Raw genomic sequence first — 27245 nt, 5'->3', positions numbered from 1 at the left:
GCCTGTATACTGCACAAGCCAAAAAGAAGGCTGTGAAAATATTTACAGACACCTCACATGATGGAAACAAACTGCTTCAACTCCTTCCCTCAAACGATGCTATAGGACACTGCACACCAGAACAACTGGACACAATAACAGTTTTCCCCCAAATGCTATCACTCTGCTAAAGAAATAATTCCCTCAACACTGTCATCAAACTATTTACTAAATCTCCACTACTATTAATCTTCTCATCATTCCCATCACCCCTCTCCTCCCACAAATGACTGTATGACTGTAACTTTGTTGCTTGTATCCTTACGATTTATATTGACTGGTACCTAATATGATTTGATTGCTTATTTGTACCTGAACTATCATTAAGTGTTGTACTTTATGATTCTTGAGTAACTTATCTTTTCTTTTATGTACACTGATAGCATATCCACCAAGACAGATTTATTTATTTATTTATTAGATTTGTATGCCGCCCCTCTCTGTAGACTCTGGGCTGCTAACAACAACAATAAAAACAGCATATAACAAATCTAATATTTAAAATAACTAAAAACCCTTATTAAAAACCAAACATACACACAAACATACCATACATAAATTGTATAGGCCTAGGGGGAAGGAATATCTCAATTCCCCCATGCCTGATGACAGAGGTGGGTTTTAAGGAGCTTACAAAAGGCGAGGAGGGTGGGGGCAATTCTGATCTCTGGGGGGAGCTAGTTCCAGTGGGCCAGGGCCCTGGATCCCGCCAAACAACATTGTTTAGTTGATGGGACCTGGAGAAGGCCCACTCTGTGGGATCTAACTGGTCGCTGGGATTCGTGCGGCAGAAGGCAGTCCCAGAGATATTCTGGTCCGATGCCATGAAGGGCTTTATAGGTCATAACCAAGGACGCACAAGATTCCTTGTGCGTCCAATCACATTTGGCCAATAAAATTCTATTCTATTCTATTCTATTCTATTCTATTCTACTCTATTCTATTGAGAAGGGAAAGATAATCATAATTTTCTGAGCTTAGAATTCCAAAAACTATCAGTCAATTAGTCAGATGCATTAATATGTCTTTAGTAACAACTTGATTATAGAAAATCGTTGATGAAGATTGTCCCTGAATGGTATTATTTTCCAATGTGTATGAATGATGATATGTAGGACCAAATTAGGTAAGAATAAGGAATATTGTATCTTGTATCCCCCCATCACTGTTGTATCTTGTATCCCCCCATCACTGTTACAATAAAAATAACAGGTCTTATATCATCTGAATAATGGCTGGGTAAAGCTATGAAGGCACTACAATTCTTTGTGGCAAAAAAGGGCTTTGTCTGCCAGTTGCTGTCCAGAGTTTCTGGCAGTATTACTTACTGTTCCTTGCTAATAGATCTTTTAACTTGAGATTCAAGAAACTGAAACTGGAATTTTCAGAATGCAAAGCATCCCTTTTTAGAAAAGAGAAGTCCAACATGATGAGCATGCATTTTGAATTCCTAGCTTTGGTGATATTAGCACTATGTTCTGAAGAACAAGTTGGTCAGAAACCTAATTTTATTATACTTCTTTGTTTAAACATGTATTACACAGTTTTACTATTAGCAAATGTCTTTGGGTGATGTATCAAACCAATGCAAGTTAATTACCTTATTTTTCAGACTATAAGACGCATCTGAATTTACAGGAGGGAAACAAGAAAAAAATAGCTTTTGGCCTCGCATGTTGCATTTTTGCTCTCCTTGGCTCCCAGAAGCACTCTACAGTGATCCACACGGCCTGTTTTTCCCCAAAACAAGCCACATGGAGCACTGCAAAGTGCTTCGGGGGCTGGGGAGGACAAAAACGTGATGCACAGAGGGCTTGGGAGCCCCAAAATGGGCTGTTTTTAGCAAAAATGGGTCATGTGGAGCAAGGCAGGCTGCTTCTATGGGCCAGGGAGGGCAAAAATGTGACACGCGGAGGGTTCAAGAGGCCAAACCCCCCCGTATTTGGTCTATAAGATGCCCCTACATTTTCAACCACTTTTAGGGGGGGGGGGGACAGTGCGGTAGTGTAAAAAGTCAATTCCTACCGTAGTAACTAGAACAGGTGTGCCAAACTCAGTTTCATGGAGGGCCCCATCAAGGTGGTGTTTGACCTCAAAAAAGATGGGCACAGCCAGCTTGATGTCACTCATGTCAGGGGCATCTGTGGTGGCCCAAATGGCCTGCCAGTGAAAACGGGCTCCCGAGCTCTGTTTTCAGCTGCGACGGCCTCCTGCAACTCTCTGAAAGTGGAAATGGAGCTTGGGAGGCCCCCCTCCACTCCATTTTCACTGCCAGAGGCACCGCAGGCTGGTCCATTGCTGTTTCCAGGTCGGCCCCGTGGGCCATATCTAAACAATCTGCAGGCCAGATTTGGCCCGTGGGCCTTGATTTTGACACCCCTGGACAAGAGGAACAAGTCCCTGCAGTTTATTGGCAAGTTTTTTTGATGTGGATTACCATTGTCGTTTTCTTGGAGCTGAGAAAAAATGATTGGCCCAAAGTCATCAAGTTGCCTACATGTCCAAGCAGAACTACAACTCACAGCCTGCCAGTTTCTAGCCAGGTGCATTAAACCACTACAAAAAGCTATATTGAGCCAATATGAAAAACCATAAATTACAATATGAATTAAAGGTAAAACAAGCATGCAAATTAAAATTGATAGGAAGAAACATAGAACAAAATTCAGAGGGTTAAATTACCAAAAATCCTAAAATGCTGGAAAAATAACAACAGTGCCAACAACAACAATGAAAAAACTACTTTATCAGTAAAACATTTTTGAAGAAATGTTTCACTTCCGGGGAAGGAAGAGAAAATTCAGAGAGACAAAAAGAGCAGTGGAATGAACAGCTGGCAAATAATTGCCTCTTGGATAAACCTAGACCAGGAAAGGACTTGAGATTGCCCACAAGTACACCATGCAGTTGTTTCTCATGAGGAATACAAGATTATTTTGATTTGGAGCCCCTATAGCAGCAGTTCTCAACCTGTGGGTTGCAACCCTTTTGGGGGTGGAATGAACCTTTCACAGGGATTGCCTAAGACCATTGGGAAACACATATTTCCTATGGTCTTAGTAACCGAGACACCGTTCCTCTATCTCAGTATTTCCCAACCTTGGCAACTTGAAGATATCTGGACTTCAACTCCCAGAATTCCCCAGCCAGCATTCGCTGGCTGGGGAATTCTGGGAGTTGAAGTCCAAATATCTTCAAGTTGCCAAAGTTGGGAAACACTGCTCTATCTGTCTCCAGGTGTGTCCACCCACATGCAATTAAACTATTGCAAAATAAAAAATAAAAAATCTGTACCATGGAAACGTCTGAGCATGCAGAAGCGAAATTTCTGGCTTTACGCACGTGTTGCCATCTTGTTTTTGGTTTTTTTTGGCATTTTAAAAAAAATCAGCACTGTGCATGCAGTGCGCATCCAGCCACAAGATGGAGCCACACAGCACAGGAGGAAGTAAAAATGAAGCAGCAGCGAGGTAAGTTATAACCCACCCCTGAGTTTCCTAATTTTATTATTTTATGGTAAGAGGTCACCACAACATGACAAACTATATCAGTGATGGCAAACCTATGGCAAAGGGGCCACAAATGGCACGCAGAGCCATATCTGCTGGCACATGAGCTGTTGCCCTAGCTCAGCTCCAACGTGCATGTGAGAGCCTGCCAACTGATTTTTGGCTCACACAGAGGCTCTGGGAGGGTGTTTTTGGCTTCCAGAGGGCCTCTGGGAGGATGGGGAGGGCACTTTTACCCTCCCCTGGCTCCAGGGAAGCCTTTTTAAAATATATATATATATTATTGGTTTTTGCACATACATAACACAATACAAACAACATACAACGGTGCTCTGTGCATGTGTTCCCATCACCCGACTAAACATACATTCCCCACCACCTAAAAAATGGACATTACAGAATTGGAACTGGTATATGGTGGATCACATTCACTTTGAAATTATGGAAATAAGATTAAACAACTTTAATGAAAACAAACTGGAGAAACTGATGGAACGATGGGACAAGGTGAAAGATTATATGTTAAGTAAAATTTGCGACGAAAAGGTGAAAAATAAACTCCAATCACTCTTTGAATGGTAAATAAATGCAAATCAGTGCTAAGGAAATAACAGAATATATACTTGGAGCCTGGGGAGAGCAAGCACGAGCCTACTGGGACCAGAAGTTGGGAAACATTCCGTTGTTGGGCTCCAGAGGGCCTCCGGGGGGGGGAGAGATGTTTTTGCCCTTCCCAGGTATTGAATTATGAGTGTGGGCACTCGTGCATGTGCTCTTTCAGCACCTGACTAAAAAAAAGGTTCGCTATCACTGAACTATATTAAAGGGTTGCAGCATTCGGAAGGTTGAGAACTACTGCCCTAGAGTTTGTAATACGATGGTCATCTATATAAAAGTTAAATAAATATACTGTATATAAATAATAATAAAATAAAAAAATTAAATGAAATAAAAATAAAATAAATAAAATAAACAAAACCCTAAAATAAAGACAAAAGTTTCTGATTGGTTTAGAGCTCTATTATATGAGTAAATAATCATCTTGCTCAAACTGTGGTCAGCACATTTGAAAGGACACTGGATTTGCATACTTCTTTTCAAATATCTTTTGAAAATTGTTGTTAACTTCTTTTTGGCTATTAGGAATCTCTGGATCAATAGGTTTTACAGTATCAAATTAGTTTCCTTCAATCCTTATTAGTACAGTAAGTTTAAGGGCTTAACTCTTTTTTTTTATAAACAGCAAAAGGGTGTTTAAAACTTTAATTTTTGAAAATTATAAATGCATTAAGGTCCCAGATAAATTTGAAATAACATTTTGAAAATAATTATAAAGAATCCTTTTAATGGGAAAATGATTTGTTTTTTATTTTTAAAAAATGTATTAAGATAAGAATTTAAACATTGGGCACTAGAGGGAACTAGAAAGAGAATAAAAGGAGAACACTCAAATTCAACTTACAAATGCAAAATGAAGCCAAATGTTTCAATGCTGGACATATTGAAGGATCTTTTGAACAAATTTTAAGAGTGTTTGCCTCTATAGATAGACTGTTATGGAAAAGGAACTGGGGTTTTTTAAAAATTAAAATATAGTTTATTGATTTTTTAAGAGAAGAAAAAAAAGGAAAAAGAAAAAGGAAAAAAAAGGGGGGGGGAAATAGGGATACAAAAAGTAAGGGCGATACAGAACAATAAACATATTTCAGCATAAGATATATAACTTATTGTATATCAGTTTTAAACATTTAACTGTACATTTTCATGTTATACTTAATATTTAATGTTTTGTAGTTTCGTATCTATAGATTTATTTAGTAACATATTAGTATGATTAGATAAGATAAGGTAGGATTTGAGTGGGGAAAGGGAAAGGGATGATACCTGCGATATAGCAGGTGTATGCAGTTTAACGACATATTTTTAAATTATAGTGTTGTGGGTGTGGGTGTGTATATTGAGGATGGTTGCATATTACATTGTTAGCAGATTATAGATAGATATCAGAGGGATTGAACTCAGACAGAACATCTAGTTTGTATTTGGTCTTTGAGTTGGTTTCTGTTTTATTGTCATTAGTGTTGACAAGACTTTGAAAGTGGATTTTAAAATGACAGGCCAAAAGAATGACGGAGAGGGGCGGCATACAAATCTAATAAATAAATAAATAAATAAATAGAAAAGGATGTCACATTGGACATAACCCCCCCCCAAGCAAAAAAAAAACCCCTACTGATGTGTTAATAATTAAAAGGGATATGCAAATAAGAAATGAAGAGAATGAAATGAATATTTTTTCTATATTTCATTTAGAAAAGAGGCTTGTTAAAGCTTTGAAGAATTTTGTGAGAAAGGACAAGGAAAAAAATGAAAATAAATCAATTTCTAGAACATTATTTGGAAGGACTAAAGATCAAAATTGTTAAAAAGGAAGGAATATGAAGTTGATTTATTTGATCAAGGTTGAAATAGAGGTTATTAACTCTGGTAACTCTTAATGGACTTCGCTGACATCAGGACTGAAATAATTAGGTTTTATGGATTTATTTATAAATAAGAGATGAGATATGGGAAGAAAAGACCATTTGTTGTATTTTAACAGAAAGTTACTAAAATTGTTTATATTTGTGGTGGAGGGGAAAGTCATTCCTCTACATATTTCTTGTTTTTATTATATTCTTATTTTTCTTCCTACTTTTTTTTCTTTTTTGCAGTTTCTATTTTTCTTTTTAAACTTTTAAAGCTTGCATTAGTTTCTATTATTTTAATTTTTAATGTGTGTATGTGTATATAAAAGAAATATTTTTGTAAATGTGGTACCATTAGTGAAAAATGTTATTTTTCTCTAGGCAGTCCATAGAAAAGTACTTTGCAAGATGATCTTAGGATCTGCATTGTATTAATAATAATAATAATAATACATAAATTATAACATATAAAACAGATTATTAAATTAAAATAAATTATTATTTATATGCCACCTGACTGCCAGCAGCTCTGGGTAGTTATTAAGACATCATTTCAAATTATCCACCCAAACCATTTGGAGTTTGAAAATGAAATTTGGTTAAACAAATCAGTCAGGGGGGTAGCAATGACAGATCTGAGTTCTTTAAGAACTCTGGGGTGGATGCCATCTGGACCCATTGCCTTATTTATCTTTAATCTTTCAAGTTCTTCTAAGACATCGGCTTCTAAGATCACTGGAGCTGAATCCGTACAGCTGGAAGCAATGCTATATCCCTCTATAGTATTATTTTGTAAGGTGTCTTTGGAGAAAACTGAACAGAAGTAGCTATTGAAATGGTCAGCGATCTCCTTATTCCCATCATTGTGCCTATCCACAAGAAGGGCAGTAGAGAAGAAGCTGGTAACTACAGGCCAGTTAGCTTGACATCAGTTGTAGTTAAAATGATGGAGACTCTACTCAAAAAGAGGATAAATCAGCATCTAAAAAACAATAACTTATTGGACCCAAATCAGCATGGCTTTACTGAAGGCAAATCGTGTCAGACTAATCTCATTGAGTTCTTTGACTATGTCACAAAGGTGTTGGATCAAGGTGGTTCCGTGAATATTGCCTATCTGGACTTCAGCAAAGCCTTTGATACGGTTCCACATAAAGAGCTGATAGATAAATTAGTGAAGATTGGACTTAATCCCTGGATAGTTCAGTGGATTTCAAGCTGGCTGAAGCATAGACATCAGAGAGTTATTGTTAATGGCGAGTATTCTGAGCAGAGACAGGGTACAAGCGGTGTGCCACAAGGGTCTGTTCTGGGTCCTATTCTGCGCCCAGAGCTTGGGCCACCCGGCGGGCGAGGCGGCGGCACTGGCCGAAGCGGTGGAGCGGCCACCGCCCGAGCTCCCTCCGGAGCCTGCCACCGCCGCCGCGCTTCCTCCGCCGGACGAGGAGTCCTCCTTATCTGCGCCGGGTTTGGAGTAAGGCTTGAAGCTGGACTTGTCCTCGGCGCCGATGTCGCTGAGCTTCAAGGGTCCGCCTTTGGACGTCTCTTTGTCGGCGTTGGGCTTGCACAGGAAGCGCAGTCGGAGCTCCCGCTCGTGCCGCAGCCAGAGCCGCGCCGCTTTGGCCAGGGCCGCCGCCTCGCCCGCTGGGTGGCCCAAGCTCTGGGCGCAGCGCGCCACCGCGCACAGCTCCCTCGCTTTTACGTAGTACCGTGTTTCCCCGAAAGTAAGACATATGTCTTACTTTCGGGGTATGGCTTATATTAGCCAACCCCCCTGAAACCCCCCATATGTCTTACAATCGGGGGGGTCTTACTATCGGGGAAACACGGTATCTATTGCCAAAAAGCAAAATTTTTGCCTCCTACAGAATTCCGAGTTTGTGATATTATTTTTTCTTCAGTATTTATTGTCATCACCTCACATTTGATGTCTTTAACTACTTCTTTCAAGAGATCTACAACAGAAAGGCATTGCAAAAGGCTATCACTGAAACCTATGATTCCATTTTCATCATGTAACAGGCATGAACTTAGTGTGAGATAGAAGAACTGGTTCTGTTAGAAAGGCAGAACAATGTGAAGTCAATTTTCACTTTCCACATCTCTATCTCCCAGACTAAATGTATTTATCAAGCAAGATTTCTCTTGTAGCAATCAGCACAATGAAATGCAGCATGTTATGTCTGATGTGGTTTCTCTTCTTTCGATACCAAATTCTTGGAAGGTATTAAATCCTGTTTATGGGCTGCTAGTGTATAAATGAGTCCTAACGAAGGCAGGATCACATTACCAACCTACATTTCTGAAATATTTCCCTGTCTCGTCTGAAACTTCAGACGTTTTGCTGCTAGGTAGGAATAGCACCACAAGGTCATTTAGAAATACTGTACAGGTGTTTCATAAGTAATCACACATATCTTGTACTTATTAGTGAAATATCCTTAGTCTAAATTTCACTTTTCATGTGATGCAAGCAATGCATAGCATTCCAGGGAGAATGAGGTCAGCAACATCACATCTTTTTCCTTTGGGTATGGGGCCAATGTCCTTAAGGGCAATGCCCTTTAAGAAAGTCTATCTATATGCATACTTTTGTGACTAAATTGCTTGTGCAAGAGTTTCCTCCAATGATAGTGTAAACAAAACAAAAAAACCCCACCCCAAAACAAAAACGCAACTGCAGAATTCCTTTAGTTTTTCAATCCTGTCCTGTGTGGCCCACTGATATCACATAAAAAGCAGAGTTCCCCAATACCCAGTGACTTACAGTTAGAATCACCATCCCCAGTTGAGAATACTCGGATTTGTTCTCTCTGCACCTAATGTGTAAATCAGAACACCAACATCAGAAAACCTTTTTCCAAATCTTCAGTGAGCAAATTGCAATTGGCCAAGGGTCTGATGCAGCCAGTGATGGGCTGCTGCCCCCACCGGGTGTGGGGGGTGTCCAGTGGGGATAGCAAGTTTATGCACTATTTATTGAATACTTAATAGTTTTTTTTATTGTCCTTCCTTCTCTAGTACCTTAGTATGATCCTTAATTACTTTTAAAATAGGAAATAATTAAATAGTATGTTTTTACCCATAAACGCTTTAATCATTTTAAGCATTATCTGGAACTGAACTTTTATAGCAATTAAAGAAAATTGAGCTACTTGCCTGATCTATTATCATACTAAACCATGTGGGTTCAGTACAAAACCTTAAAATGATATTGTGCTCCTCATCAAATAATGCTCTCTATCTTTTGTCCTTTTTGTGGCTATTCAAATACTGTAATGTGACTTAATCAACTGAAAAAGAGTCCAAGCACCTATTTGAAAACTTATCTTGGTTGGCAAGCCGCTCCCACTAAGTCACATAGAAACATAGAAGACTGACGGCAGAAAAAGACCTCATGGTCCATCTAGTCTGCCCTTATACTATTTCCTGTATTTTATCTTAGGATGGATATATGTTTATCCCAGGCATGTTTAAATTCAGTTACTGTGGATTTACCAACCACGTCTGCTGGAACTTTGTTCCAAGGATCTACTACTCTTTCAGTGAAATAATATTTCCTCACCTTGCTTTTGATCTTTCCCCCAACTAACTTCAGATTGTGTCCCCTTGTTCTTGTGTTCACTTTCCTATTAAAAACACTTCCCTCCTGAACCTTATTTAACCCTTTAACATATTTAAATGTTTCGATCATGTCCCCCCTTTTCCTTCTGTCCTCCAGACTATACAGATTGAGTTCATTAAGTATTTCCTGATACGTTTTATGCTTAAGACCTTCCACCATTCTTGTAGCCCGTCTTTGGACCTGTTCAATTTTTTCAATATCTTTTTGTAGGTGAGGTCTCCAGAACTGAACACAGTATTCCAAGTGTGGTCTCACCAGCGCTCTATATAAGGGGATCACAATCTCCCTCTTCCTGCTTGTTATACCTCTAGCTATGCAGCCAAGCATCCTACTTGCTTTTCCTACTGCCCGACCACACTGCTCACCCATTTTGAGACTGTCAGAAATCACTACGCCTAAATCTTTCTCTTCTGAAGTTTTTGCTAACACAGAACTGCCAATGCAATACTCAGATTGAGGATTCCTTTTCCTCAAGTGCATTATGTTACATTTGGAAACATTAAACTGCAATTTCCATTGCTTTGACTATTTATCTAGTAAAGCTAAATCATTTACCATATTACAGACCCCTCCAGGAATATCAACCCTATTGCACACTTTAGAGTCATCGGCAAATAGGCAAACCTTCCCTACGAAACCTTCCCCTATGTCACTCACAAACATATTAAAAAGAATAGGACCCAGAACAGACCCTTGTGGCACACCGCTTGTAACCTGTCTCTGCTCAGAATACTCGCCATTAACAATAACTCTCTGATATCTATGCTCCAGCCAGCTTGAAATCCACTGAAGTATCCAGGGATTAAGACCAATCTTCACTAATTTATCTATCAGCTCTTTATGTGGAACCGTATCAAAGGCTTTGCTGAAGTCCAGATAGGCAATATCCACAGCACCACCTTGATCCAACACCTTTGTGACATAGTGAAAGAAATCAATGAGATTAGTCTGACATAATTTGCCTTCAGTAAAGCCATGCTGATTTGGGTCCAATAAGTTATTGTTTTTTAGGTGCTGATTTATCCTCTTTTTGAGTAGAGTCTCCATCATTTTAACTATAACTGATATTAAGCTAACTGGTCTGTAGTTACCAGCTTCTTCTCTACTGCCCTTCTTGTGGATAGGCACAACACTGGCCATTCTCCAATCCTCAGGAACATCTCCTGTTAACAAGGATTGGTTAAACAAATCAGTCAGGGGGGTAGCAATGACAGATCTGAGTTCTTTAAGAACTCTGGGGTGGATGCCATCTGGACCCATTGCCTTATTTATCTTTAATCGTTCAAGTTCTTCTAAGACATCGGCTTCTAAGATCACTGGAGCTGAATCCGTACAGCTGGAAGCAATGCTATATCCCTCTATAGTATTATTTTGTAAGGTGTCTTTTGAGAAAACTGAACAGAAGTAGCTATTGAAATGGTTAGCAATCTCCTTATTCCCATCAATGCATGTATTATTCCTGGTACTAAGCTTCGTGATGCTGCAGTTTTTCTTCTTCCTATCACTAATATATCTGAAGAAGGTTTTATCCCCCTTCTTTACATGACTTTTAAGCCACCCCGATCACATGATTGTCAAGCCACTCCCACCTGGTCACATGACCACCAAGCAACACCCTCACAATAAGCCACGCCCACAGTGTAGTAGTACATTTTTTGCAGCCTTTCACTGGATGCAGCCTCCAAAGTACCAGAGTCAGAACTGAAGAAGCTTCTTAGATGAGAAGTGAAACATCTTTAAGGAAAACCAGAGGCCTTCTGAAAAAAGTACCACTAGGGACAACCTTGGACTGGATAACTGAGACTCTTCATAGACACAGCCCCCCAAGGGCCACATCCTTGCACTCTGAGCTCTGCTGCTCTCTCTGCCTTATTAACCCTCCTCTTGGCTTCTGCCCATGCATCTCATTTTTCTTTCCCAACCCTGCAATGCCTAGAAGAGCATTGGTTCTCCTTTCTCTTCTATTTGCCTGCTTTTTAATTTTTTGTTAGTATTTGTACTGATTCACCACACTAAAGGGTTCACCTTTCATCTTACTTTTTGTTTGCTGTCTTTTTAAAAGATGCTTTAATCTTGTCTGTATTGTATTTATAAATAACTCAAGGCAGCCAATACATGCAATACTCTTTCTACTTCCTATTTTCCCCACAACAACCCGATAAGGTGAGTTGTGCTGAAAGAGAGTGACTGGCACAGACGCCCAGTCAGCTTTTTTGCCTAAAGCAGGACTAGAACTCATGGTTCCTGGTTTCTAGGCCAGTGCCTTATTCACTAGACCAAACTGGCCCTCAGCTGACTCTTATTTTGTTAGTGCTGACAAACAGCCAGATAAAATCATCAGTCCATTTGGCATTTGAGTGAAAGACCAGCCTTTCAATCAGGAAAGAATCATAACTAGAACGGACAGCGGCCTATGGACCACATCGTCCATGATCCCTTCCCTCTCTATGATTTCATTATTTATATCTAATTATTCATATTTAGCCACTACGAGTTCTCGGAGAGGGGCGGCATACAAATCTAATAAATAATAACAATAATTTTGTTCAAACAGCTCTGATCAACTTTAAACCAATTATCCCTATTTGCAAGAAGGTGAGAACTGCAAGTATGATTATGGAGTTGATCATAACTGTGTTTTTCTCAGTACTATGATAGTGACATTTATAATTGGAATAATTAGCCCGAGTCTGCGGAGAGGGGTGGCATACAAATCTAATTAATAATAATAATAATAATAATAATAATAATAATAATAATAATTATTATTATTATTATTATTATTATTAGCCCAGCTAGTAGCAACAGTTATCCAATTTTGGCTAGTTTTGGAAATTAAGCAAGGTAAGACCTGATAGTATTTGAAATTAGGATTAGTTAGGAATGTCAAGTGTCTAGGACAAAATAAGAGGTAGAATAAAAACCCCTCTAAAAATGTAGAAGTAATTTACTTTCATACATGTGGATATATCCAGGTAAATCACCAAACGCCATGCACATTTTGACTTGGGAAAAATAAACAAAAACACTTATTCAAACCAAGTTACTTCTATTGATAGAGCATCTTTGACCTCCTATTTTCTAAATTGTTTATTACCTTCAATATTATTAATCAATGGATCTTGCTTGGCCCTATTAGGAGTTGAAATCTAACAAATCCTGCATGGCTGTTATGATTCTTGGCTGGAGATGATGGCAGTGGTAAATCAACATAACTGAAGGATGCAAGTTTAGGGAAGACTGCATTAAGAAAGATACCTTAGAACGATTATGATTGGTAGTAATAGAGTATTTACAACTAGTACTATTTTTATTTGGTATAAGCTTCTAAGCACTATACAAGTACTGTATACAATAAAACAGTATAGACCACAATCAACAATACAACAAATAACTTTTGAAATCCAATGCACTTGTATGTCCCATGCACAAGTTGGGAGAATTAGGTTAAACTATACCAAAACCAATTGGAAGAGAATCTGCCTACATAAAAATTACAAAGTATCTTTTGAGATTGATTAGTCTGAGTGAGATTGGCACCCTTCATCAACATCTTTACTAAAGAATGGGACATTGAAGATTAGCCAAGTTATCTAAGGTGCCTCGGTCAAGAAATGCTTTTTTTAAAAAAAGAATGTGTACATGAAGAAACATAGACGTCTGACGGCAGAAAAAGACCTCATGGTCCATCTAGTCTGCCCTTACACTATTTTCTGTATTTTATCTTAGGATGGATATGTTTATCCCAGGCAGGTTTAAATTCAGTTACTGTTGATTTAATCTACCACGTCTGCTGGAAGTTTGTTCCAAGGATCTACTACTCTTTCAGTAAAATAATATTTTCTCATGTTGCTTTTGATCTTTCCCCCAACTAACTTCAGATTGTGTCCCCTTGATATGATATAAGACTTGATATGATCTATCAAGTCTTTAGCTGCCTCTGCATGAAAGTTTAACATTGGGAATGAGGAATTTGGCCCAAACTATTGAGCAAACTAGTCACAAGAATATGAACTTTCAGGATGCAAGAGCCCAAAAGACCAACTCATTCTTTAGTGCAGTTTATGGCACACCTGGCTTTCCAAGGAGCCGATAATATGAAGAAGTGATACCACTATCAATGGTAGAGATGTGAATTTGGGCCTTCACCTGTATTGGTTCATCTCTGATCATCTTCACTCCTTGTTCTCCAGCATTTATCCAGGTTTCCTAGTAGACATTTCATCTCCCAAAGCTCCTCAGTAAAGCAACTAACCACCATGGACACATATATTTGGAAAGACCGCTTGAGAGCAATCCTATCATACACCCCAGATACCTACCGTAGGGTTCAACCAGGCTTCCAATAGAGATTAAAATACTGAGTTCACACATAATCCAGGGGTGTGACATGGTATGGTACGGTACAGTGTGATTTAGTATATTGTGCAAACTCAGTTGTGAGTTTCTAAGCACAGGTAAATAAGACATTTTTTAACCATACATAGGTGACTCACGAGATAATGGCACAAAATTTCAGTTTTAGAATTTGAAATTCTTCCTATATAAACCAATGATTTCAAAAATACCAGTAATTAATAGAAACCTAACAAGTTTATAAAAACTGTGAGACAGGATAATAAACAAAGAAGTTGACTTGTCTCTGTTGTATATATGTATATATGTATAGTTTCCTTCTCTTCTCTTTTTTTTTCTCTTCTCTTTCCTCTTCTTCCTCCTTCTTTCTTTACTTTTTTACTTCTTCTTGACCTTTTTTATTTTATTAATGTGTTGTTCTTTTCTTTTTTATTCAACTAAGCCACTAACTAGCTATTATGAAAGAGGTTTAATGCAAACATTATATATTTGTATTTGTTCTTATATTCCTCATGTTCGAATTTATTTCTTGTGACAATGTACATGTAGCAGTGATGGGCTACCAAATTTTTATTACCACACTGTGGGCGTGGCTTATGCTTTTTGTTTCAACATCTTTCAGTGCAAATTGGGTGTTCTGGGGTGGAGCTCCATTTTCGCTACCCCACTGCGTTCCCCCCCCCAATCTGGGCAGTAGCCCACCCCTGATTATCTACTATATAAAGTGTATGTACACACATGCACGCACAGCTCTTCTAAAATTATACACATTCAACCTCATTTACTGCGATAGGAAAAACATGCCCAGAAGGGGGAAAAAATAAAAATAAAATTTTTGCTACCGGTATTGCGAACCCACCACTGACATGTAGACACATATACTTTGTGGTGTTGTTCTTTCTTCAATAAAGATTTATACATTTTTTAAAAAGACATTTTTAATAGTCACTGTTAAGCATAATGGTTTATAATAATGACTGAACCAGGCCATAATAGAATTAATTTACCAGAGCATTTTCTAATACCGGTAAACAAAAGAAACCATTGAAGAGGCAAGTTAGTGATCCACTTTTTTATATTCTGTCTTCTAGAATAATAAATGGAAGAGCATTTGGCTCAGATAGTCTTCCCCATTTTCTCCAATCAATCTACAGACAAAATTATTCTAGGGGAAAATTTGGGGGAAACACCTTCTGTAGTAATTACCAATAACTCCTCAGGCAGCTTCTTCATAATTTGCAAATCAGTTCTAAGTAATTTGCTTCATATTGATTTATCTTACATATTTACAAAGAAACAAAACAGAGAAACAGGAAAAAATATTTACATGTGTCTTTTTACCAAAAATAAAATGCTTTTATAGCTTTGGGTTTTTTTGGTTGTTGTTAGTTGCGAAGTCATGTCCAACCCATCGACAACGTTCCTCCAGGCCTTTCTGTCGTCTACCATCCCTCCGAATCCACTTAAGCTCACTTTAAAATTATTAAACTATTTTTAGTAAGTCCTTATAAATGATCCAATTTGGATATTCGTAAGTTCTTTATTACAGCTTTGATTGCTAATCACAGTATTAAAATGAAACAACACAGAAATAATTACAGTAACTGCCACTTTTGGACAACTGCTGAGTCACTGCTCTTTTTCACTATGTCACATAGAGTTCTTTGTGTTTCCTTAACTACAAAAAGCAGGAACTTGAGTAGTCAACAGTCATGCTCAAGAGGCAAGCAATCAGATGATCTAAGCATCTCTGTTATCATATGGGTCACATGGATTTGTGGTCAGGCTTTGAGGGAAAGTTCTAAGTGTAGAAAACATTGTTTCAACCATCATTATGAGATGGGTACAAACATGAAAGCTATTTGGAATTTATTTTTAAAGTTCGTTGGAAACAAGAGTAATAATGGCAAAAATGAGTAATTGTGGGACTTTATGTCAGTTTAGCTGAAACAACATAATTAATATAATATTAAATTCATTTCAATTTTAAGACATGGTTTTTGTAATACAGTGGTACCTCTACCAAAGAACGTCTCTACTTACAAACTTTTCTAAATAAGAACCGGGTGTTCGAGATTTTTTTGCCTCTTCTCAAGAACCATTTTCCACTTACAAAGCCTCTGAAACTGTAACCAGAAAAGGCAAGGCAAAGCCTCCGCGGGGCCTCTCTAGGAATCTCCTAGGAGAAACAGGGCTGGAAAAGGCAGTGAGAAGCCTCCTTGGGGCCTCTCTAGGAATCTCCTGGGAGGAAACAGGGCCGCCATCCTCCCTGTGGTTTCCCCAATTGCACTCATTATTTACTTTTACATTGATTCCTATGGGAAAAATTGCTTCTTCTTACAAACGTTTCTACTTAAGAACCTGGCCACAGAATGAAATACGGTAAGTTCGTAAGTAGAGGTACCACTGTACTTTATTGATGATTACTTTGTTTTAATTGCCACCTTTCATGGTATTACCTTTTCTTCTTAAAAGCTATTATCTCTTTCAGCTAGTGAAAACATTCTGAATTCTCAAAATGATAGGGCTCCTTCTTACTATTATCCTTTTCTTACTGTTAGGTTTGAGAATGAAGGAAACAGACCTTTCCAATCTAAGCTCTTCACAAAGCTAGTAGTCAATCAAAAAATCTTGTCAATCTTCTAAGTGCATATGCCAATCACTTTTGAAATTTATAATAGCATTAAGAAATGTATTGACTCTCTATTCATATACGGCACCTATAATTCTGGAAAAAAGGAGAAAGGAAAAGGGTTTCTTTATTCAGAGTATATATAGGTACATTTTTTTCAAATGTAAAAAGCCTAACCACCCACAAAATATGCAGGAATCTGGAATGCATTTATCACACCAGCCTTCTTTACTGCCATTACTACCGTTTAAAAACAGCTAACTTTCTTCTGCAGTACATGGGAACAAGAAATAAGTGAAATTTTCTACATACCACTGACCAATTTCTAGTGCTTTTAGCTTCCTTCACTGAGGAATTCTAGAAAAAATGACTCTTTTTCAGATTGTGTCAACCCTCTACTTAGGAAGGATACCCTACACCGCTTCAGACAAATGGTTATCCAATATCTTCTTTAAAACTATCAGTGTTGCAGCATTCACAACTTCTGAAGACAAGTTGTTCCACTGATTAATTGTTCTGTCAGGAAATTTCTCCTTGGTTTTAGGTTGCTTCTCTCCTTGATTAATTTCCACCCATTGCTTCTTGTTCTACCTTCAGGTGCTTTGGAGAATAGCTTGACTTCCTTTTCTTTGTGGTAACCTCTGAGATATTAGAACACTGCTATCATGTCACCCAGTTCCTGCAACAGTTCTTCATATGTTTTAGCCTCCAGTCCCCTAATCATCATTGTTGCTCTTCTCTGCACTCTTTCTAGAGTCTCAACATCTTTTTTACACCATGGCAACCAAAATTGAAAGCAGTATTCAAAGTGTGGCCTTACAAAGGCATCATAAAGTGGTATTAACACTTCACATGATCTTGATTCTATCCCTCTGTTAATGCAGCCTAGAACTGTGTTGGCTTTTTTGACAGCAACGGCACACTGCTGGCTCATATTTGGGATCCTGGTTGTCCACTAGGGTTCCAAAATCCCTCTCACAGTTACTACTATTGAACAAGGTACCACATATACTAGTGATAGTGAACTTATGGCATGCATGCTGGAAGTGGCATGTACAGCCATTTCTCTGGGCGCACCAGCCCTTGCCCGTTTCTCTTCCGGGTTCTGGCATGTATGCAGGATCGCCGGAAACCAGAAGAGCAACTCCCTGGTGTGCATGCATGCACCAGGAAGCTGAACTTCTGTTTCCGGTAATCACATGCGCACCAGCCAGCTGTCTTCATGTGTGCATGCACACCAGAAACCAAAAGACCAGGTGACTGGCAAACATGTGCACGCCCGAATCCGGAAGCTCTTCTGGCTATTCCAGTTTCTGGTGCTCTCCTGCATGCGTGCATGCTTTCATTTTGACACTCAGTGCCAAAAAGGTTCACTAACACTGACATATGCTGTACATGTGCATTTTGTTTTCATGGCCTAAATGTTAAAAACAAGAAAAAGGTTAAGGAAACAATTGGTCCATTGTTGGGAGAAAGTGGCAAGAAGATAACAAGCAGCAGGGAGAAAGCAGAACTACCATATTTTTTGGAGTATAAGACGCACCAGAATATAAGATACACCTTAGTTTTTGGAGAGGAAAATAGGGGAAAGAATCTGCTTACCAGGTGTTTAAACTTAGTCTGGTCAGCTTCAACACATTATTTAATTCCCTGGTTAAGGGCTTAATTTTTCTTAGAAGAACTTGAACCATTAAAGATAAATAAGGCAATGGGTCCAGATGGCATCCACCCCAGAGTTCTTAAAGAACTCAGATCTGTCATTACTACCCCCCTGACTCATTTGTTTAACCAATCCTTGTTAACAGGAGAAGTTCCTGAGGATTGGAGAATGGCCAGTGTTGTGCCTATTCACAAGAAGGGCAGTAGAGAAGAAGCTGGTAACTACAGGCCAGTTAGCTTGACATCAGTTGTAGTTAAAATGATGGAGACTCTACTCAAAAAGAGGATAAATCAGCACCTAAAAAACAATAACTTATTGGACCCAAATCAGCATGGCTTTACTGAAGGCAAATCATGTCAGACTAATCTCATTGATTTCTTTGACTATGTCACAAAGGTGTTGGATGAAGGTGGTGCCGTGGATATTGCCTACCTGGACTTCAGCAAAGCCTTTGATACGGTTCCACATAAAGAGCTGATAGATAAATTAGTGAAGATTGGACTTAATCCCTGGATAGTTCAATGGATTTGCAGCTGGCTGAAGCGTAGACATCAGAGAGTTATTGTTAATGGCGAGTATTCTGAGCAGAGTCAGGTTACAAGCGGTGTGCCACAAGGGTCTGTTCTGGGTCCTATTCTTTTTAATATATTTGTGAGTGACATAGGGGAAGGTTTGGTAGGGAAGGTTTGCCTATTTGCCGATGACTCTAAAGTGTGCAATAGGGTTGATATTCCTGGAGGCGTCTGTAATATGGTAAATGATTTAGCTTTACTAGATAAATGGTCTAAGCAATGGAAACTGCAGTTTAATGTTTCCAAATGTAAAATAATGCACTTGGGGAAAAGGAATCCTCAATCTGAGTATTGTATTGGCAGTTCTGTGTTGGCAAATACTTCAAAAGAAAAGGATTTAGGGGTAGTGATTTCTGACAGTCTCAAAATGGGTGAACAGTGCAGTCAGGCAGTAGGGGAAGCAAGTAGGATGCTTGGCTGCATAGCTAGAGGTATAACAAGCAGGAAGAGGGAGATTATGATCCCACTATATAGAATGCTGGTGAGACCACATTTGGAATACTGTGTTCAGTTCTGGAGACCTCACCTACAAAAAGATATTGACAAAATTGAACGGGTCCAAAGACGGGCTACAAGAATGGTGGAAGGTCTTAAGCATTAAACGTATCAGGAAAGACTTAATGAACTCAATCTGTATAGTCTGGAGGACAGAAGGAAAAGGGGGGACATGATCGAAACATTTAAATATATTAAAGGGTTAAATAAGGTCCAGGAGGGAAGTGTTTTTAATAGGAAAGTGAACACAAGAACAAGGGGACACAATCTGAAGTTAGTTGGGGGAAAGATCAAAAGCAACATGAGAAAATATTATTTTACTGAAAGAGTAGTAGATCCTTGGAACAAACTTCCAGCAGACGTGGTAGATAAATCCACAGTAACTGAATTTAAACATGCCTGGGATAAACATATATCCATCCTAAGATAAAATACAGAAAATAGTATAAGGGCAGACTAGATGGACCATGAGGTCTTTTTCTGCCGTCAGACTTCTATGTTTCTATGTTTCTATGTTTTTAGTCTGAGAGATTAACAATGAAAGTTTGCAAGCCGGTAAAAGGTGGGAACATTGTTAGCACCTAGTTAGGGCTGGAAAGAAATATTTGGAGCAAACAGAGAATGAAAAAAAAAAATCAAAGACAGGATTTGGAATACATTCTTGGCAGAGATTAACAATGAAAGAGTTTGCAAGCTGGTAAGAGCTGGGAACATCGTTAGCACCTGGTTAGGGCTAGAAAGAAAGTTACTCAGAGCAAGTTAGAGTAATGAAAAAACCCTGCAAAGACTGAGGGCTTGGAAAACATTCTTCACAGAGAGAAACAATGAAAGAGCCTGCAAGATAAGAGCTGGGAAGATCGTTAGCAGCTAGTTAGGGCTGAATAAAAAAGCTACATTCAGAGTATAAGACGCACCCTAATTATCAGCCTATTTTAGGGAGGAAGGTGCATCTTATACACCGAAAAATATGGTACTTAACTCATTGTTTGCAACTGTCTTTACGCAAAGAGAAAAAAACAGTCCAACTTATCAAAAACAGCACCACAAAAAACAGATTAGGAACACAAGTTAAAATAGGGAAGAAAATGATAAGTTTTGTCTGCCCTAGACAAGTTCAAATCACCAGGACCAGATGGATTATACCTAAGTTAATATTCAATTTTAACTCCTGACTACTGAATGTGAAGAAATCCAGCCACCACATTTTGGAAATTAAGAAATGAGTAGGTCACGTGAAAAAATCAGACTGCTTTTGCTCAGTTCTGGTTTTTGTTACCAAATTAAGAAATAAAACTAAATTTAGAAGAGTCACGGGTACTCTAGCTGTTTATTCTATTTATATAGCCAGGAACAGGAAGAGGACAATTATATTAACAAGAACTTGTCCAGTCTTAGAAATGGGGGTGGGTTGAGAAATGTGGAAAAAATAAGCTTGTCCCATGGTCATATAAAAAATATGGTTATAGTCACCCAACATGCTAAGCCTATAATGGTGACCAGTGAAGGGCTACCAAAATTTTTACTACCACACTGTGGGCGTGGCTTATGCAGGACACTCTGCATTTTCTTTCAACATCTTTCAGTGCAAATTGGGTACTCTGGGGTGGAGCTCCGTTTTCGCTACCCTATTGCATTCCCACCGGTCCGGGCAGTAGCCCACCCCTGATGGTGACCCTTTTAGACACCGAGTGCCCAAACTGTATACATGTGCATGCTCAAACTGAAAGGTGAATGCGTAGACATGGGCATGCGTGCATGAAGAAATCTGAAAAACAGCTAGCCGGCAGGAGACGGGGCATACCAACACCGGCAGTGCCGCAAAAGGGAAGCTCTTTTTCTTTTGGGAGCTTCTGTTTCGTTGTTTTGGGTGTCCTCCTCAATCGACAGCTGACATTGGAACATCATCTTTCGGCTGTGGCGAGGAGGGCGTTTGCCCAGGTTCGCCTGGGGCACCAGTTGCAGCTCTATTTAGACAGGGAGTCACTGCTCACAGTCACTCATGCCCTCATCACCTCAAGGTTCGATTACTGCAATGCTCTCTACATGGGGCTACCTCTGAAAAGTGTTCGGAAACTTCAGATCGTTCAGAACGCAGCCACGAGAGCCATCGTGGGGCTTCCAAGATTCGCCCATGTTTCCTCAACACTCCGTGGCTTGCATTGGCTGCCGATCAGTTTCCAGTCACAATTCAAAGTGTTGGTCATGACCTTTAAAGCCCTACATGGCTTTGGACCAGACTACCTCCGGAACCGCCTGCTATCGCACGAATCACAGCGACCGATAAGGTTCCACAGAGTTGGCCTTCTCCGGGTCCCGTCGACTAAACAATGTTGTTTGGTGGGCCCCAGGGGAAGATCCTACTCTGTGGTGGTCCCGGCCCTCTGGAACCAATTCCCCCCAGAGATTAGAATTGCCCCCACCCTCCCTGTCTTTCGTAAACTACTCAAGACTCACTTATACTGCCAGGCATGGGGGAGTTGAGATATTCCTTCCCCCTAGGCCATTACAAGTTATGCATGGTATGTCTGTGTGTATGTTTGGTTTTATAATAAGGGTTTTTAGTTGTTTTATTATTGGATTGTTACATGCTGTTTTTATCATTGTTGTTAGCTGCCCCGAGTCTACGAAGAGGGGCGGCATACAAATCCAATAAATTATTATTATTATTATTGTTTGCAGGGAAGCTGTGAGCGGAGCTGTGACCTGGGACTCATGGTACGCGTGCCAGCGGAGAGGGCTCTGCATGCCATCTCTGGCACCCGCACCATAGGTTCGCTATCACGGTTCTAAGCTATTATCTGATTAATGATGACTTATTGATTTAAAGTATTGATTTATTTAAGCAATTTATGGAGCTATCCATGTCAGAGATGTGATTCTGAAGAGTACACAAAGATTAAAACATTCCAGAAATGAAAACAATGATTGAATGAATACAAATCGCTAAGTTAGCACAACATTCCAAACTATAAAAACAGTGCATTACAAAATACACCTGCTAGGATTCAGACAACAGGCTTGCAGATATAGAAAATGGTTAGCGAAATGTTAAAATAGGGATGGGGTTGCTTACTGAATATTACGTGACCTTTTTAACATGTGTGCTTCTACTCAACTTTTTATACTGAAGTGACAGTTGAATATGTCAGGGAAATATAAAAATAAATTCAACACATTTAAATATGTGGTAAAACAAAAATAGATAATATCTATGAATGGATGCTGAATAAATATAAATTAAATACAAAAATGAGTGATCAGTATGAAAGAAAACTGACTAGTCATATAGACCCAACAAATGAGAATCAAGATGCAAGGCACATGCAAAGGAAGACTGAATAAATTAACACAAAGGTAAGACTAAGACAATGGTGGTTGAACAGAGTTAAGGAATGTGAACTTTAAAAGGCAGAAAGGAAGTTTTAAAAAACCAAAAGTTCATGTTTCAACAGCTACGTGGACATGTGAAAACAAAATAATTTGAAAAAGCATTTTAAATGACAACAGCACAAAGTATATACGTGTGTATCACGGCTGGTATCAAGCAAGAAGTGATGAGTGTTTATTATAAATATTTGTGGTCGAGTATTTTGGTGTCCTGATGACAATTGTAGCATCTTCACAGGGAGAGTGAGCTACTTTGTAGTATATTTCTTGGCCCTTCTATTGAATTTGGCAAGCTCCTCTGACTGGATGTATCACAGAGTCCAAGAAAACTGATTCTAGGTCAGGCAAAATTGTTGTAAAATTGGGCACAACTCAACTAACAATTGCATCACTTAGCAACAGAAATTCCAGTCTCAATTATGTGATCATTAGTCAAAGACTACCTGCAACTAAGACATATTGTATATTGAAAGCCAACACACATGAGTCATTATTTATATAAAAGTTCCATCATCCTCCCAGAAGTGAACCATCATCAAAACTCCTACTGACTGTTCCAGATTCATCTAGGACACTGCAAGATTATCAGATGACTTCAGACTTGATAATGCTCTATAAGCTAATGTGAGTAATCAATCTAACAGCAATAAATACACTGCATCCAAAGGCAAACCACCTCCAATAGGAAAATGTTTCTCCCTTATATTGAGAAAGTTATAATCATATCAGAAAATTATTAGAGAAACAACTAAATAAAGCAAACAAAACCTAAAAGCATCATTAGCACAGCGCTTTAGTTGTGTAGAAGTATAGATTGGAACCACAAGTCTATTAATTTTTGGCTTAAGGAACATGGAAGGCATTGATATAATCAATGTCAAAGAATGTATTTGACCCACCATCTACTTCAAAGACACAGATGTATTGGCCAGTCTGTCAAGCTACAATATACACTACCCAGACATACTATTGAGATCCATAAACATTCCAATAACTTCAATAAAGAGAAGGAGAGTTTGGAAATCAACAAAACATGGAACCTAGCCTTATGCCACACCAAGACTAAACAGCCCTTAGGTAATCACATTAGCTCAATCAATTAAGCAACTCATGCTCAATCAGTTGAGCAACTTGATAACATCTTGTTCAAATCACTAAACAAGATGAATGGTTTTTCTACATGTTTTAGATTGTTTTTATACTGTTTTTTACATGTTGCACACCGCCCAGAGTCCGGCAGGAGTTGGGTGGCCTATAAGTATAATTAATAAATAAAATAATAAATAAACCACCAAAAAAAAAAAGAGTAGTAATATGGCTCAAAAACTGGCTAAGGAGGAACAGGGTTTTCTTGGATTTCTCTAAAATTGATATGTCATAAGTCTGGATAGATTGATTGCAGGCCACCAAGTTATTGTCAGTTCTTAGCACCAGCACAGATAAATTTTTCCATGCCAATCTGTCCCTCCTTTGGTCCTTCAGCTCTTCCAACAGTGCACTCATTGCTATTGCAACTGTATGTATCCTTCTTGTTTGTTTGTTTGTTTATTTATTTATAATTGTAAAGGCCTAGGGGGAAAGCGTATCTCAATTCCCCCATGCCTGACGGCAGAGGTGGGTTTTAAGTAGCTTACAAAAGGCAAGGAGGGTGGGGGCAATTCTAATTTCTGGGGGGAGTTGGTTCCAGAGGGCCGGGGCCGCCACAGAGAAGGCTCTTCCCCTGGGTCCCGCCAAGCGGCATTGTTTGGTTGACGGGACCCGGAGAAGATCCACTCTGTGGGACCTAACTGGTCGCTGGGATTCGTGCGGCAGAAGGCGGTCCCTGAGATAATCTGGTCCGGTGCCATGAAGGGCTTTATAGGTCATAACCAACACTTTGAATTGTGACCGGAAACTGATCGGCAACCAATGCAGACTGCGGAGTGTTGGTGTAACATGGGCATATTTGGAAAAGCCCATGATTGCTCTCGCAGCTGCATTCTGCACAATTTTTTCTTTTCTTACTCGTCATCCTCTTCCCTTCCCTTCCCAGCATTAGAGCTTTTAGAGAGAGCTAGGGCTTTGCATAATGGGTCTAAAGTAGGATAAGTAGAGAGTGGTCATTTGTGCCCAGTAAGACTTCTACCACTGATTTGTTTGGCGATCCATTTGTTTGGGCTTTTTGCCAATCCATAGTATTCTCAGAAATCTCCCACATCAAAATTCAAAAGTTATTTGCATATATATCGTACAAAGAACCAATTGGCAGCCTCATTCAAAGAGAGGCAAATCAGGTACCAATTCTTTTGGAAGTTCTTCAAAACAGAACAATCAGAAACCTATATCGATGAGAAACCAGCTTTCTTGGAATTCCGTCATATAGGCCAACCAGAGGATCTTGCCAGTTATCAATATGAGAACCCAGTCAGTTGCCAGTGAAGGACACTGCAAAGTAGCTCACTCTGCCTCTGAAGATGCTACAAGGCATCCAAAAACATAGCTATTCAGCCTGAAAGTTTGTAATTGATTGCTTTTCCTTTCTTCTTATTCCAAGCTATTATTATTTTTGAGCATTTATTATTTCTTTTCATAGTACACATACAAGCTTTTCCCTTGAGGTTGAACATAAGGGAATCAGATGATGCTTGTGACTGTACTATCACCAATTAATATATCAATTCATATTAAAATCTATTCATAAAATTAAAGGCTACAATTTATAATCACCCCCTGGAAAAAGAATATTGTAGCCACTGCATTTTAGATAGATTTTTAAAAAAATTATAATATAACCTCACACTAAACAGAAGCTCCATTCCACAAGGCTTCTAGAAATTTAAATAGTTTGCTAGATTGTCATGACCCTTCATAGTAGTTTCATTACTTCGGAACTGTTACGAAAATAATATTGCAGCACTCGAGGATTACGACACCCAGAACTGTAAAAGACCTTTGAGTACCTGCTCTTCTCTTAACCTCCTGATCAGCAGGAGGGTGAAACTTTAACATATAGTCCTCAACTTACGACAATTGAGCCCCAAATGTCTGTTAAGTGAGACATTTGTTGAGTTTTGCCCCATTTTATCACTTTTCTTGCCACAGTCGTTAAGTGAATCACTGCAGTTGATAAGTTAGTAACCTGCTTGTTAAATGAATCTGGCTTTCCCATTGATTTTGCTTGTCAAAAAATTGCAAAAGGTGATCACATGCTCATGGGACACAGCAATAGCTCATATCTCCCAGCGGCCAATAAGGGCCCAAAGAGTTGGTCTCCTCCAGGTCCTGTCTGCCAAACAATGCCGGCTGGCGGGGCCACAGGGAAGGGCCTTCTTTGTGGTGGCTCCACTGCTTTGGAACCAACTGCCTTCAGAGATCTGCATTACACCCACCCTAACGGTCTTCCTTCGGGAAAGCCGTTAAGACCTGGCTTTTCTGGCAGGCCTGAGACCATGAATGATAGAAAGTACGTATGATTTTTAAGTGTTATTAATGCATTTGATATTGGTTTTTTTTTACTATTGTTATTGTAACCCATATTTTTTACACTTTTAATTATTGTTATTGTTGTAAGCTGCCCAGAATCCAATTGGAGTTGGGCGGCATATAAATTTCACAAATAAATAAATAAATAATCATAAATATGAACTAGTTGCCAAGCATCTGAATTTGGATTGCAAGACCACCAGTAACATTTTAAGGTTTTGTACTGAACCCACCAGGTTCAGTATGATAACAAATTAGGCAAGTAGCTTGTTTTTCTTTAATTGTTATAAAAGTTCAGTTCTAGATAATGATTAAAATGATTAAAGCGTTTATGGGTAAAAACATACTATTTAATTATATACTATTTTAAAAGTAATTAAGGATCATACTAAGATACTAGAGGACAATAAATGAACTATTAAGTATTCAATAAATTGTGCATAAACTTACTACCCTCACTGCATCCACACACACCCCAGCAGCCCACCACTGCCTTTGGCTACCCTTATAAGGGGAGAGTAACCTATGCTGGAAAACGGTACAGCTGCCGTTGTCACCTCCGTCCCAACCTCGTTATTCAGAACTCCAAAATTCCGGACGACTTTATATACGTCTCTAGACGATTTGGATTCCATCTGCTGCCACCTAGCGGTCAACCGTCTTCTTGCATCGAACGTTGGATGGCTCCAGGGCTCAAAATACATCCCAAGGAGGTGGGGGGGAGGGAGAGGCAGGCAGGCCAATCGCGGGGCGAGGCCGAAACCCGGTCACCGCCCACCTACCGTTCGCCTGACGTCATTCTTCAGCCTTTTCGGAGGCTATAAATAGTCAGATAATGCGCCTTCCTTTGGAGGCGGCTTCCGCGGTCACTGATGAGTCACTCCTTCAAGGAGAAACAGACCGTAGTCCCGCCCCTTCTGAGTCACTCCTTTACAGCAATCCGCTCGCTGTGAACCGAAGATGGAAAAAGCCGATGAGGAAGGGAGGGAGGTGTGTGCTGCTTTCCTCGTTGCCTGCATTGAAGCTGCTCGGGCCCGACC

At 39.3% G+C, this 27245-nt stretch overlaps 1 long non-coding RNA gene across 1 annotated transcript in view; it reads right to left on the bottom strand.

The window, feature by feature from the left end:
* LOC139161724 (uncharacterized) overlaps window positions 1–26866 on the bottom strand; it is a 45224-nt gene extending 18358 nt beyond the window's left edge. The window contains exon 1 of the long non-coding RNA XR_011558151.1: window positions 26775–26866. This is a non-coding gene — a long non-coding RNA (uncharacterized lncRNA). The remainder of the gene's footprint in view (window positions 1–26774) is intronic.
* Window positions 26867–27245: the final 379 nt, after the last annotated feature.

This window comes from Erythrolamprus reginae, chromosome 1 (assembly GCF_031021105.1).
Source record: "Erythrolamprus reginae isolate rEryReg1 chromosome 1, rEryReg1.hap1, whole genome shotgun sequence".
NCBI lineage: Eukaryota > Metazoa > Chordata > Lepidosauria > Squamata > Dipsadidae > Erythrolamprus > Erythrolamprus reginae.
The sequence above is the reverse complement of the archived record's forward strand: the minus strand, read 5'-3'. Positions and strand labels throughout refer to the sequence as shown.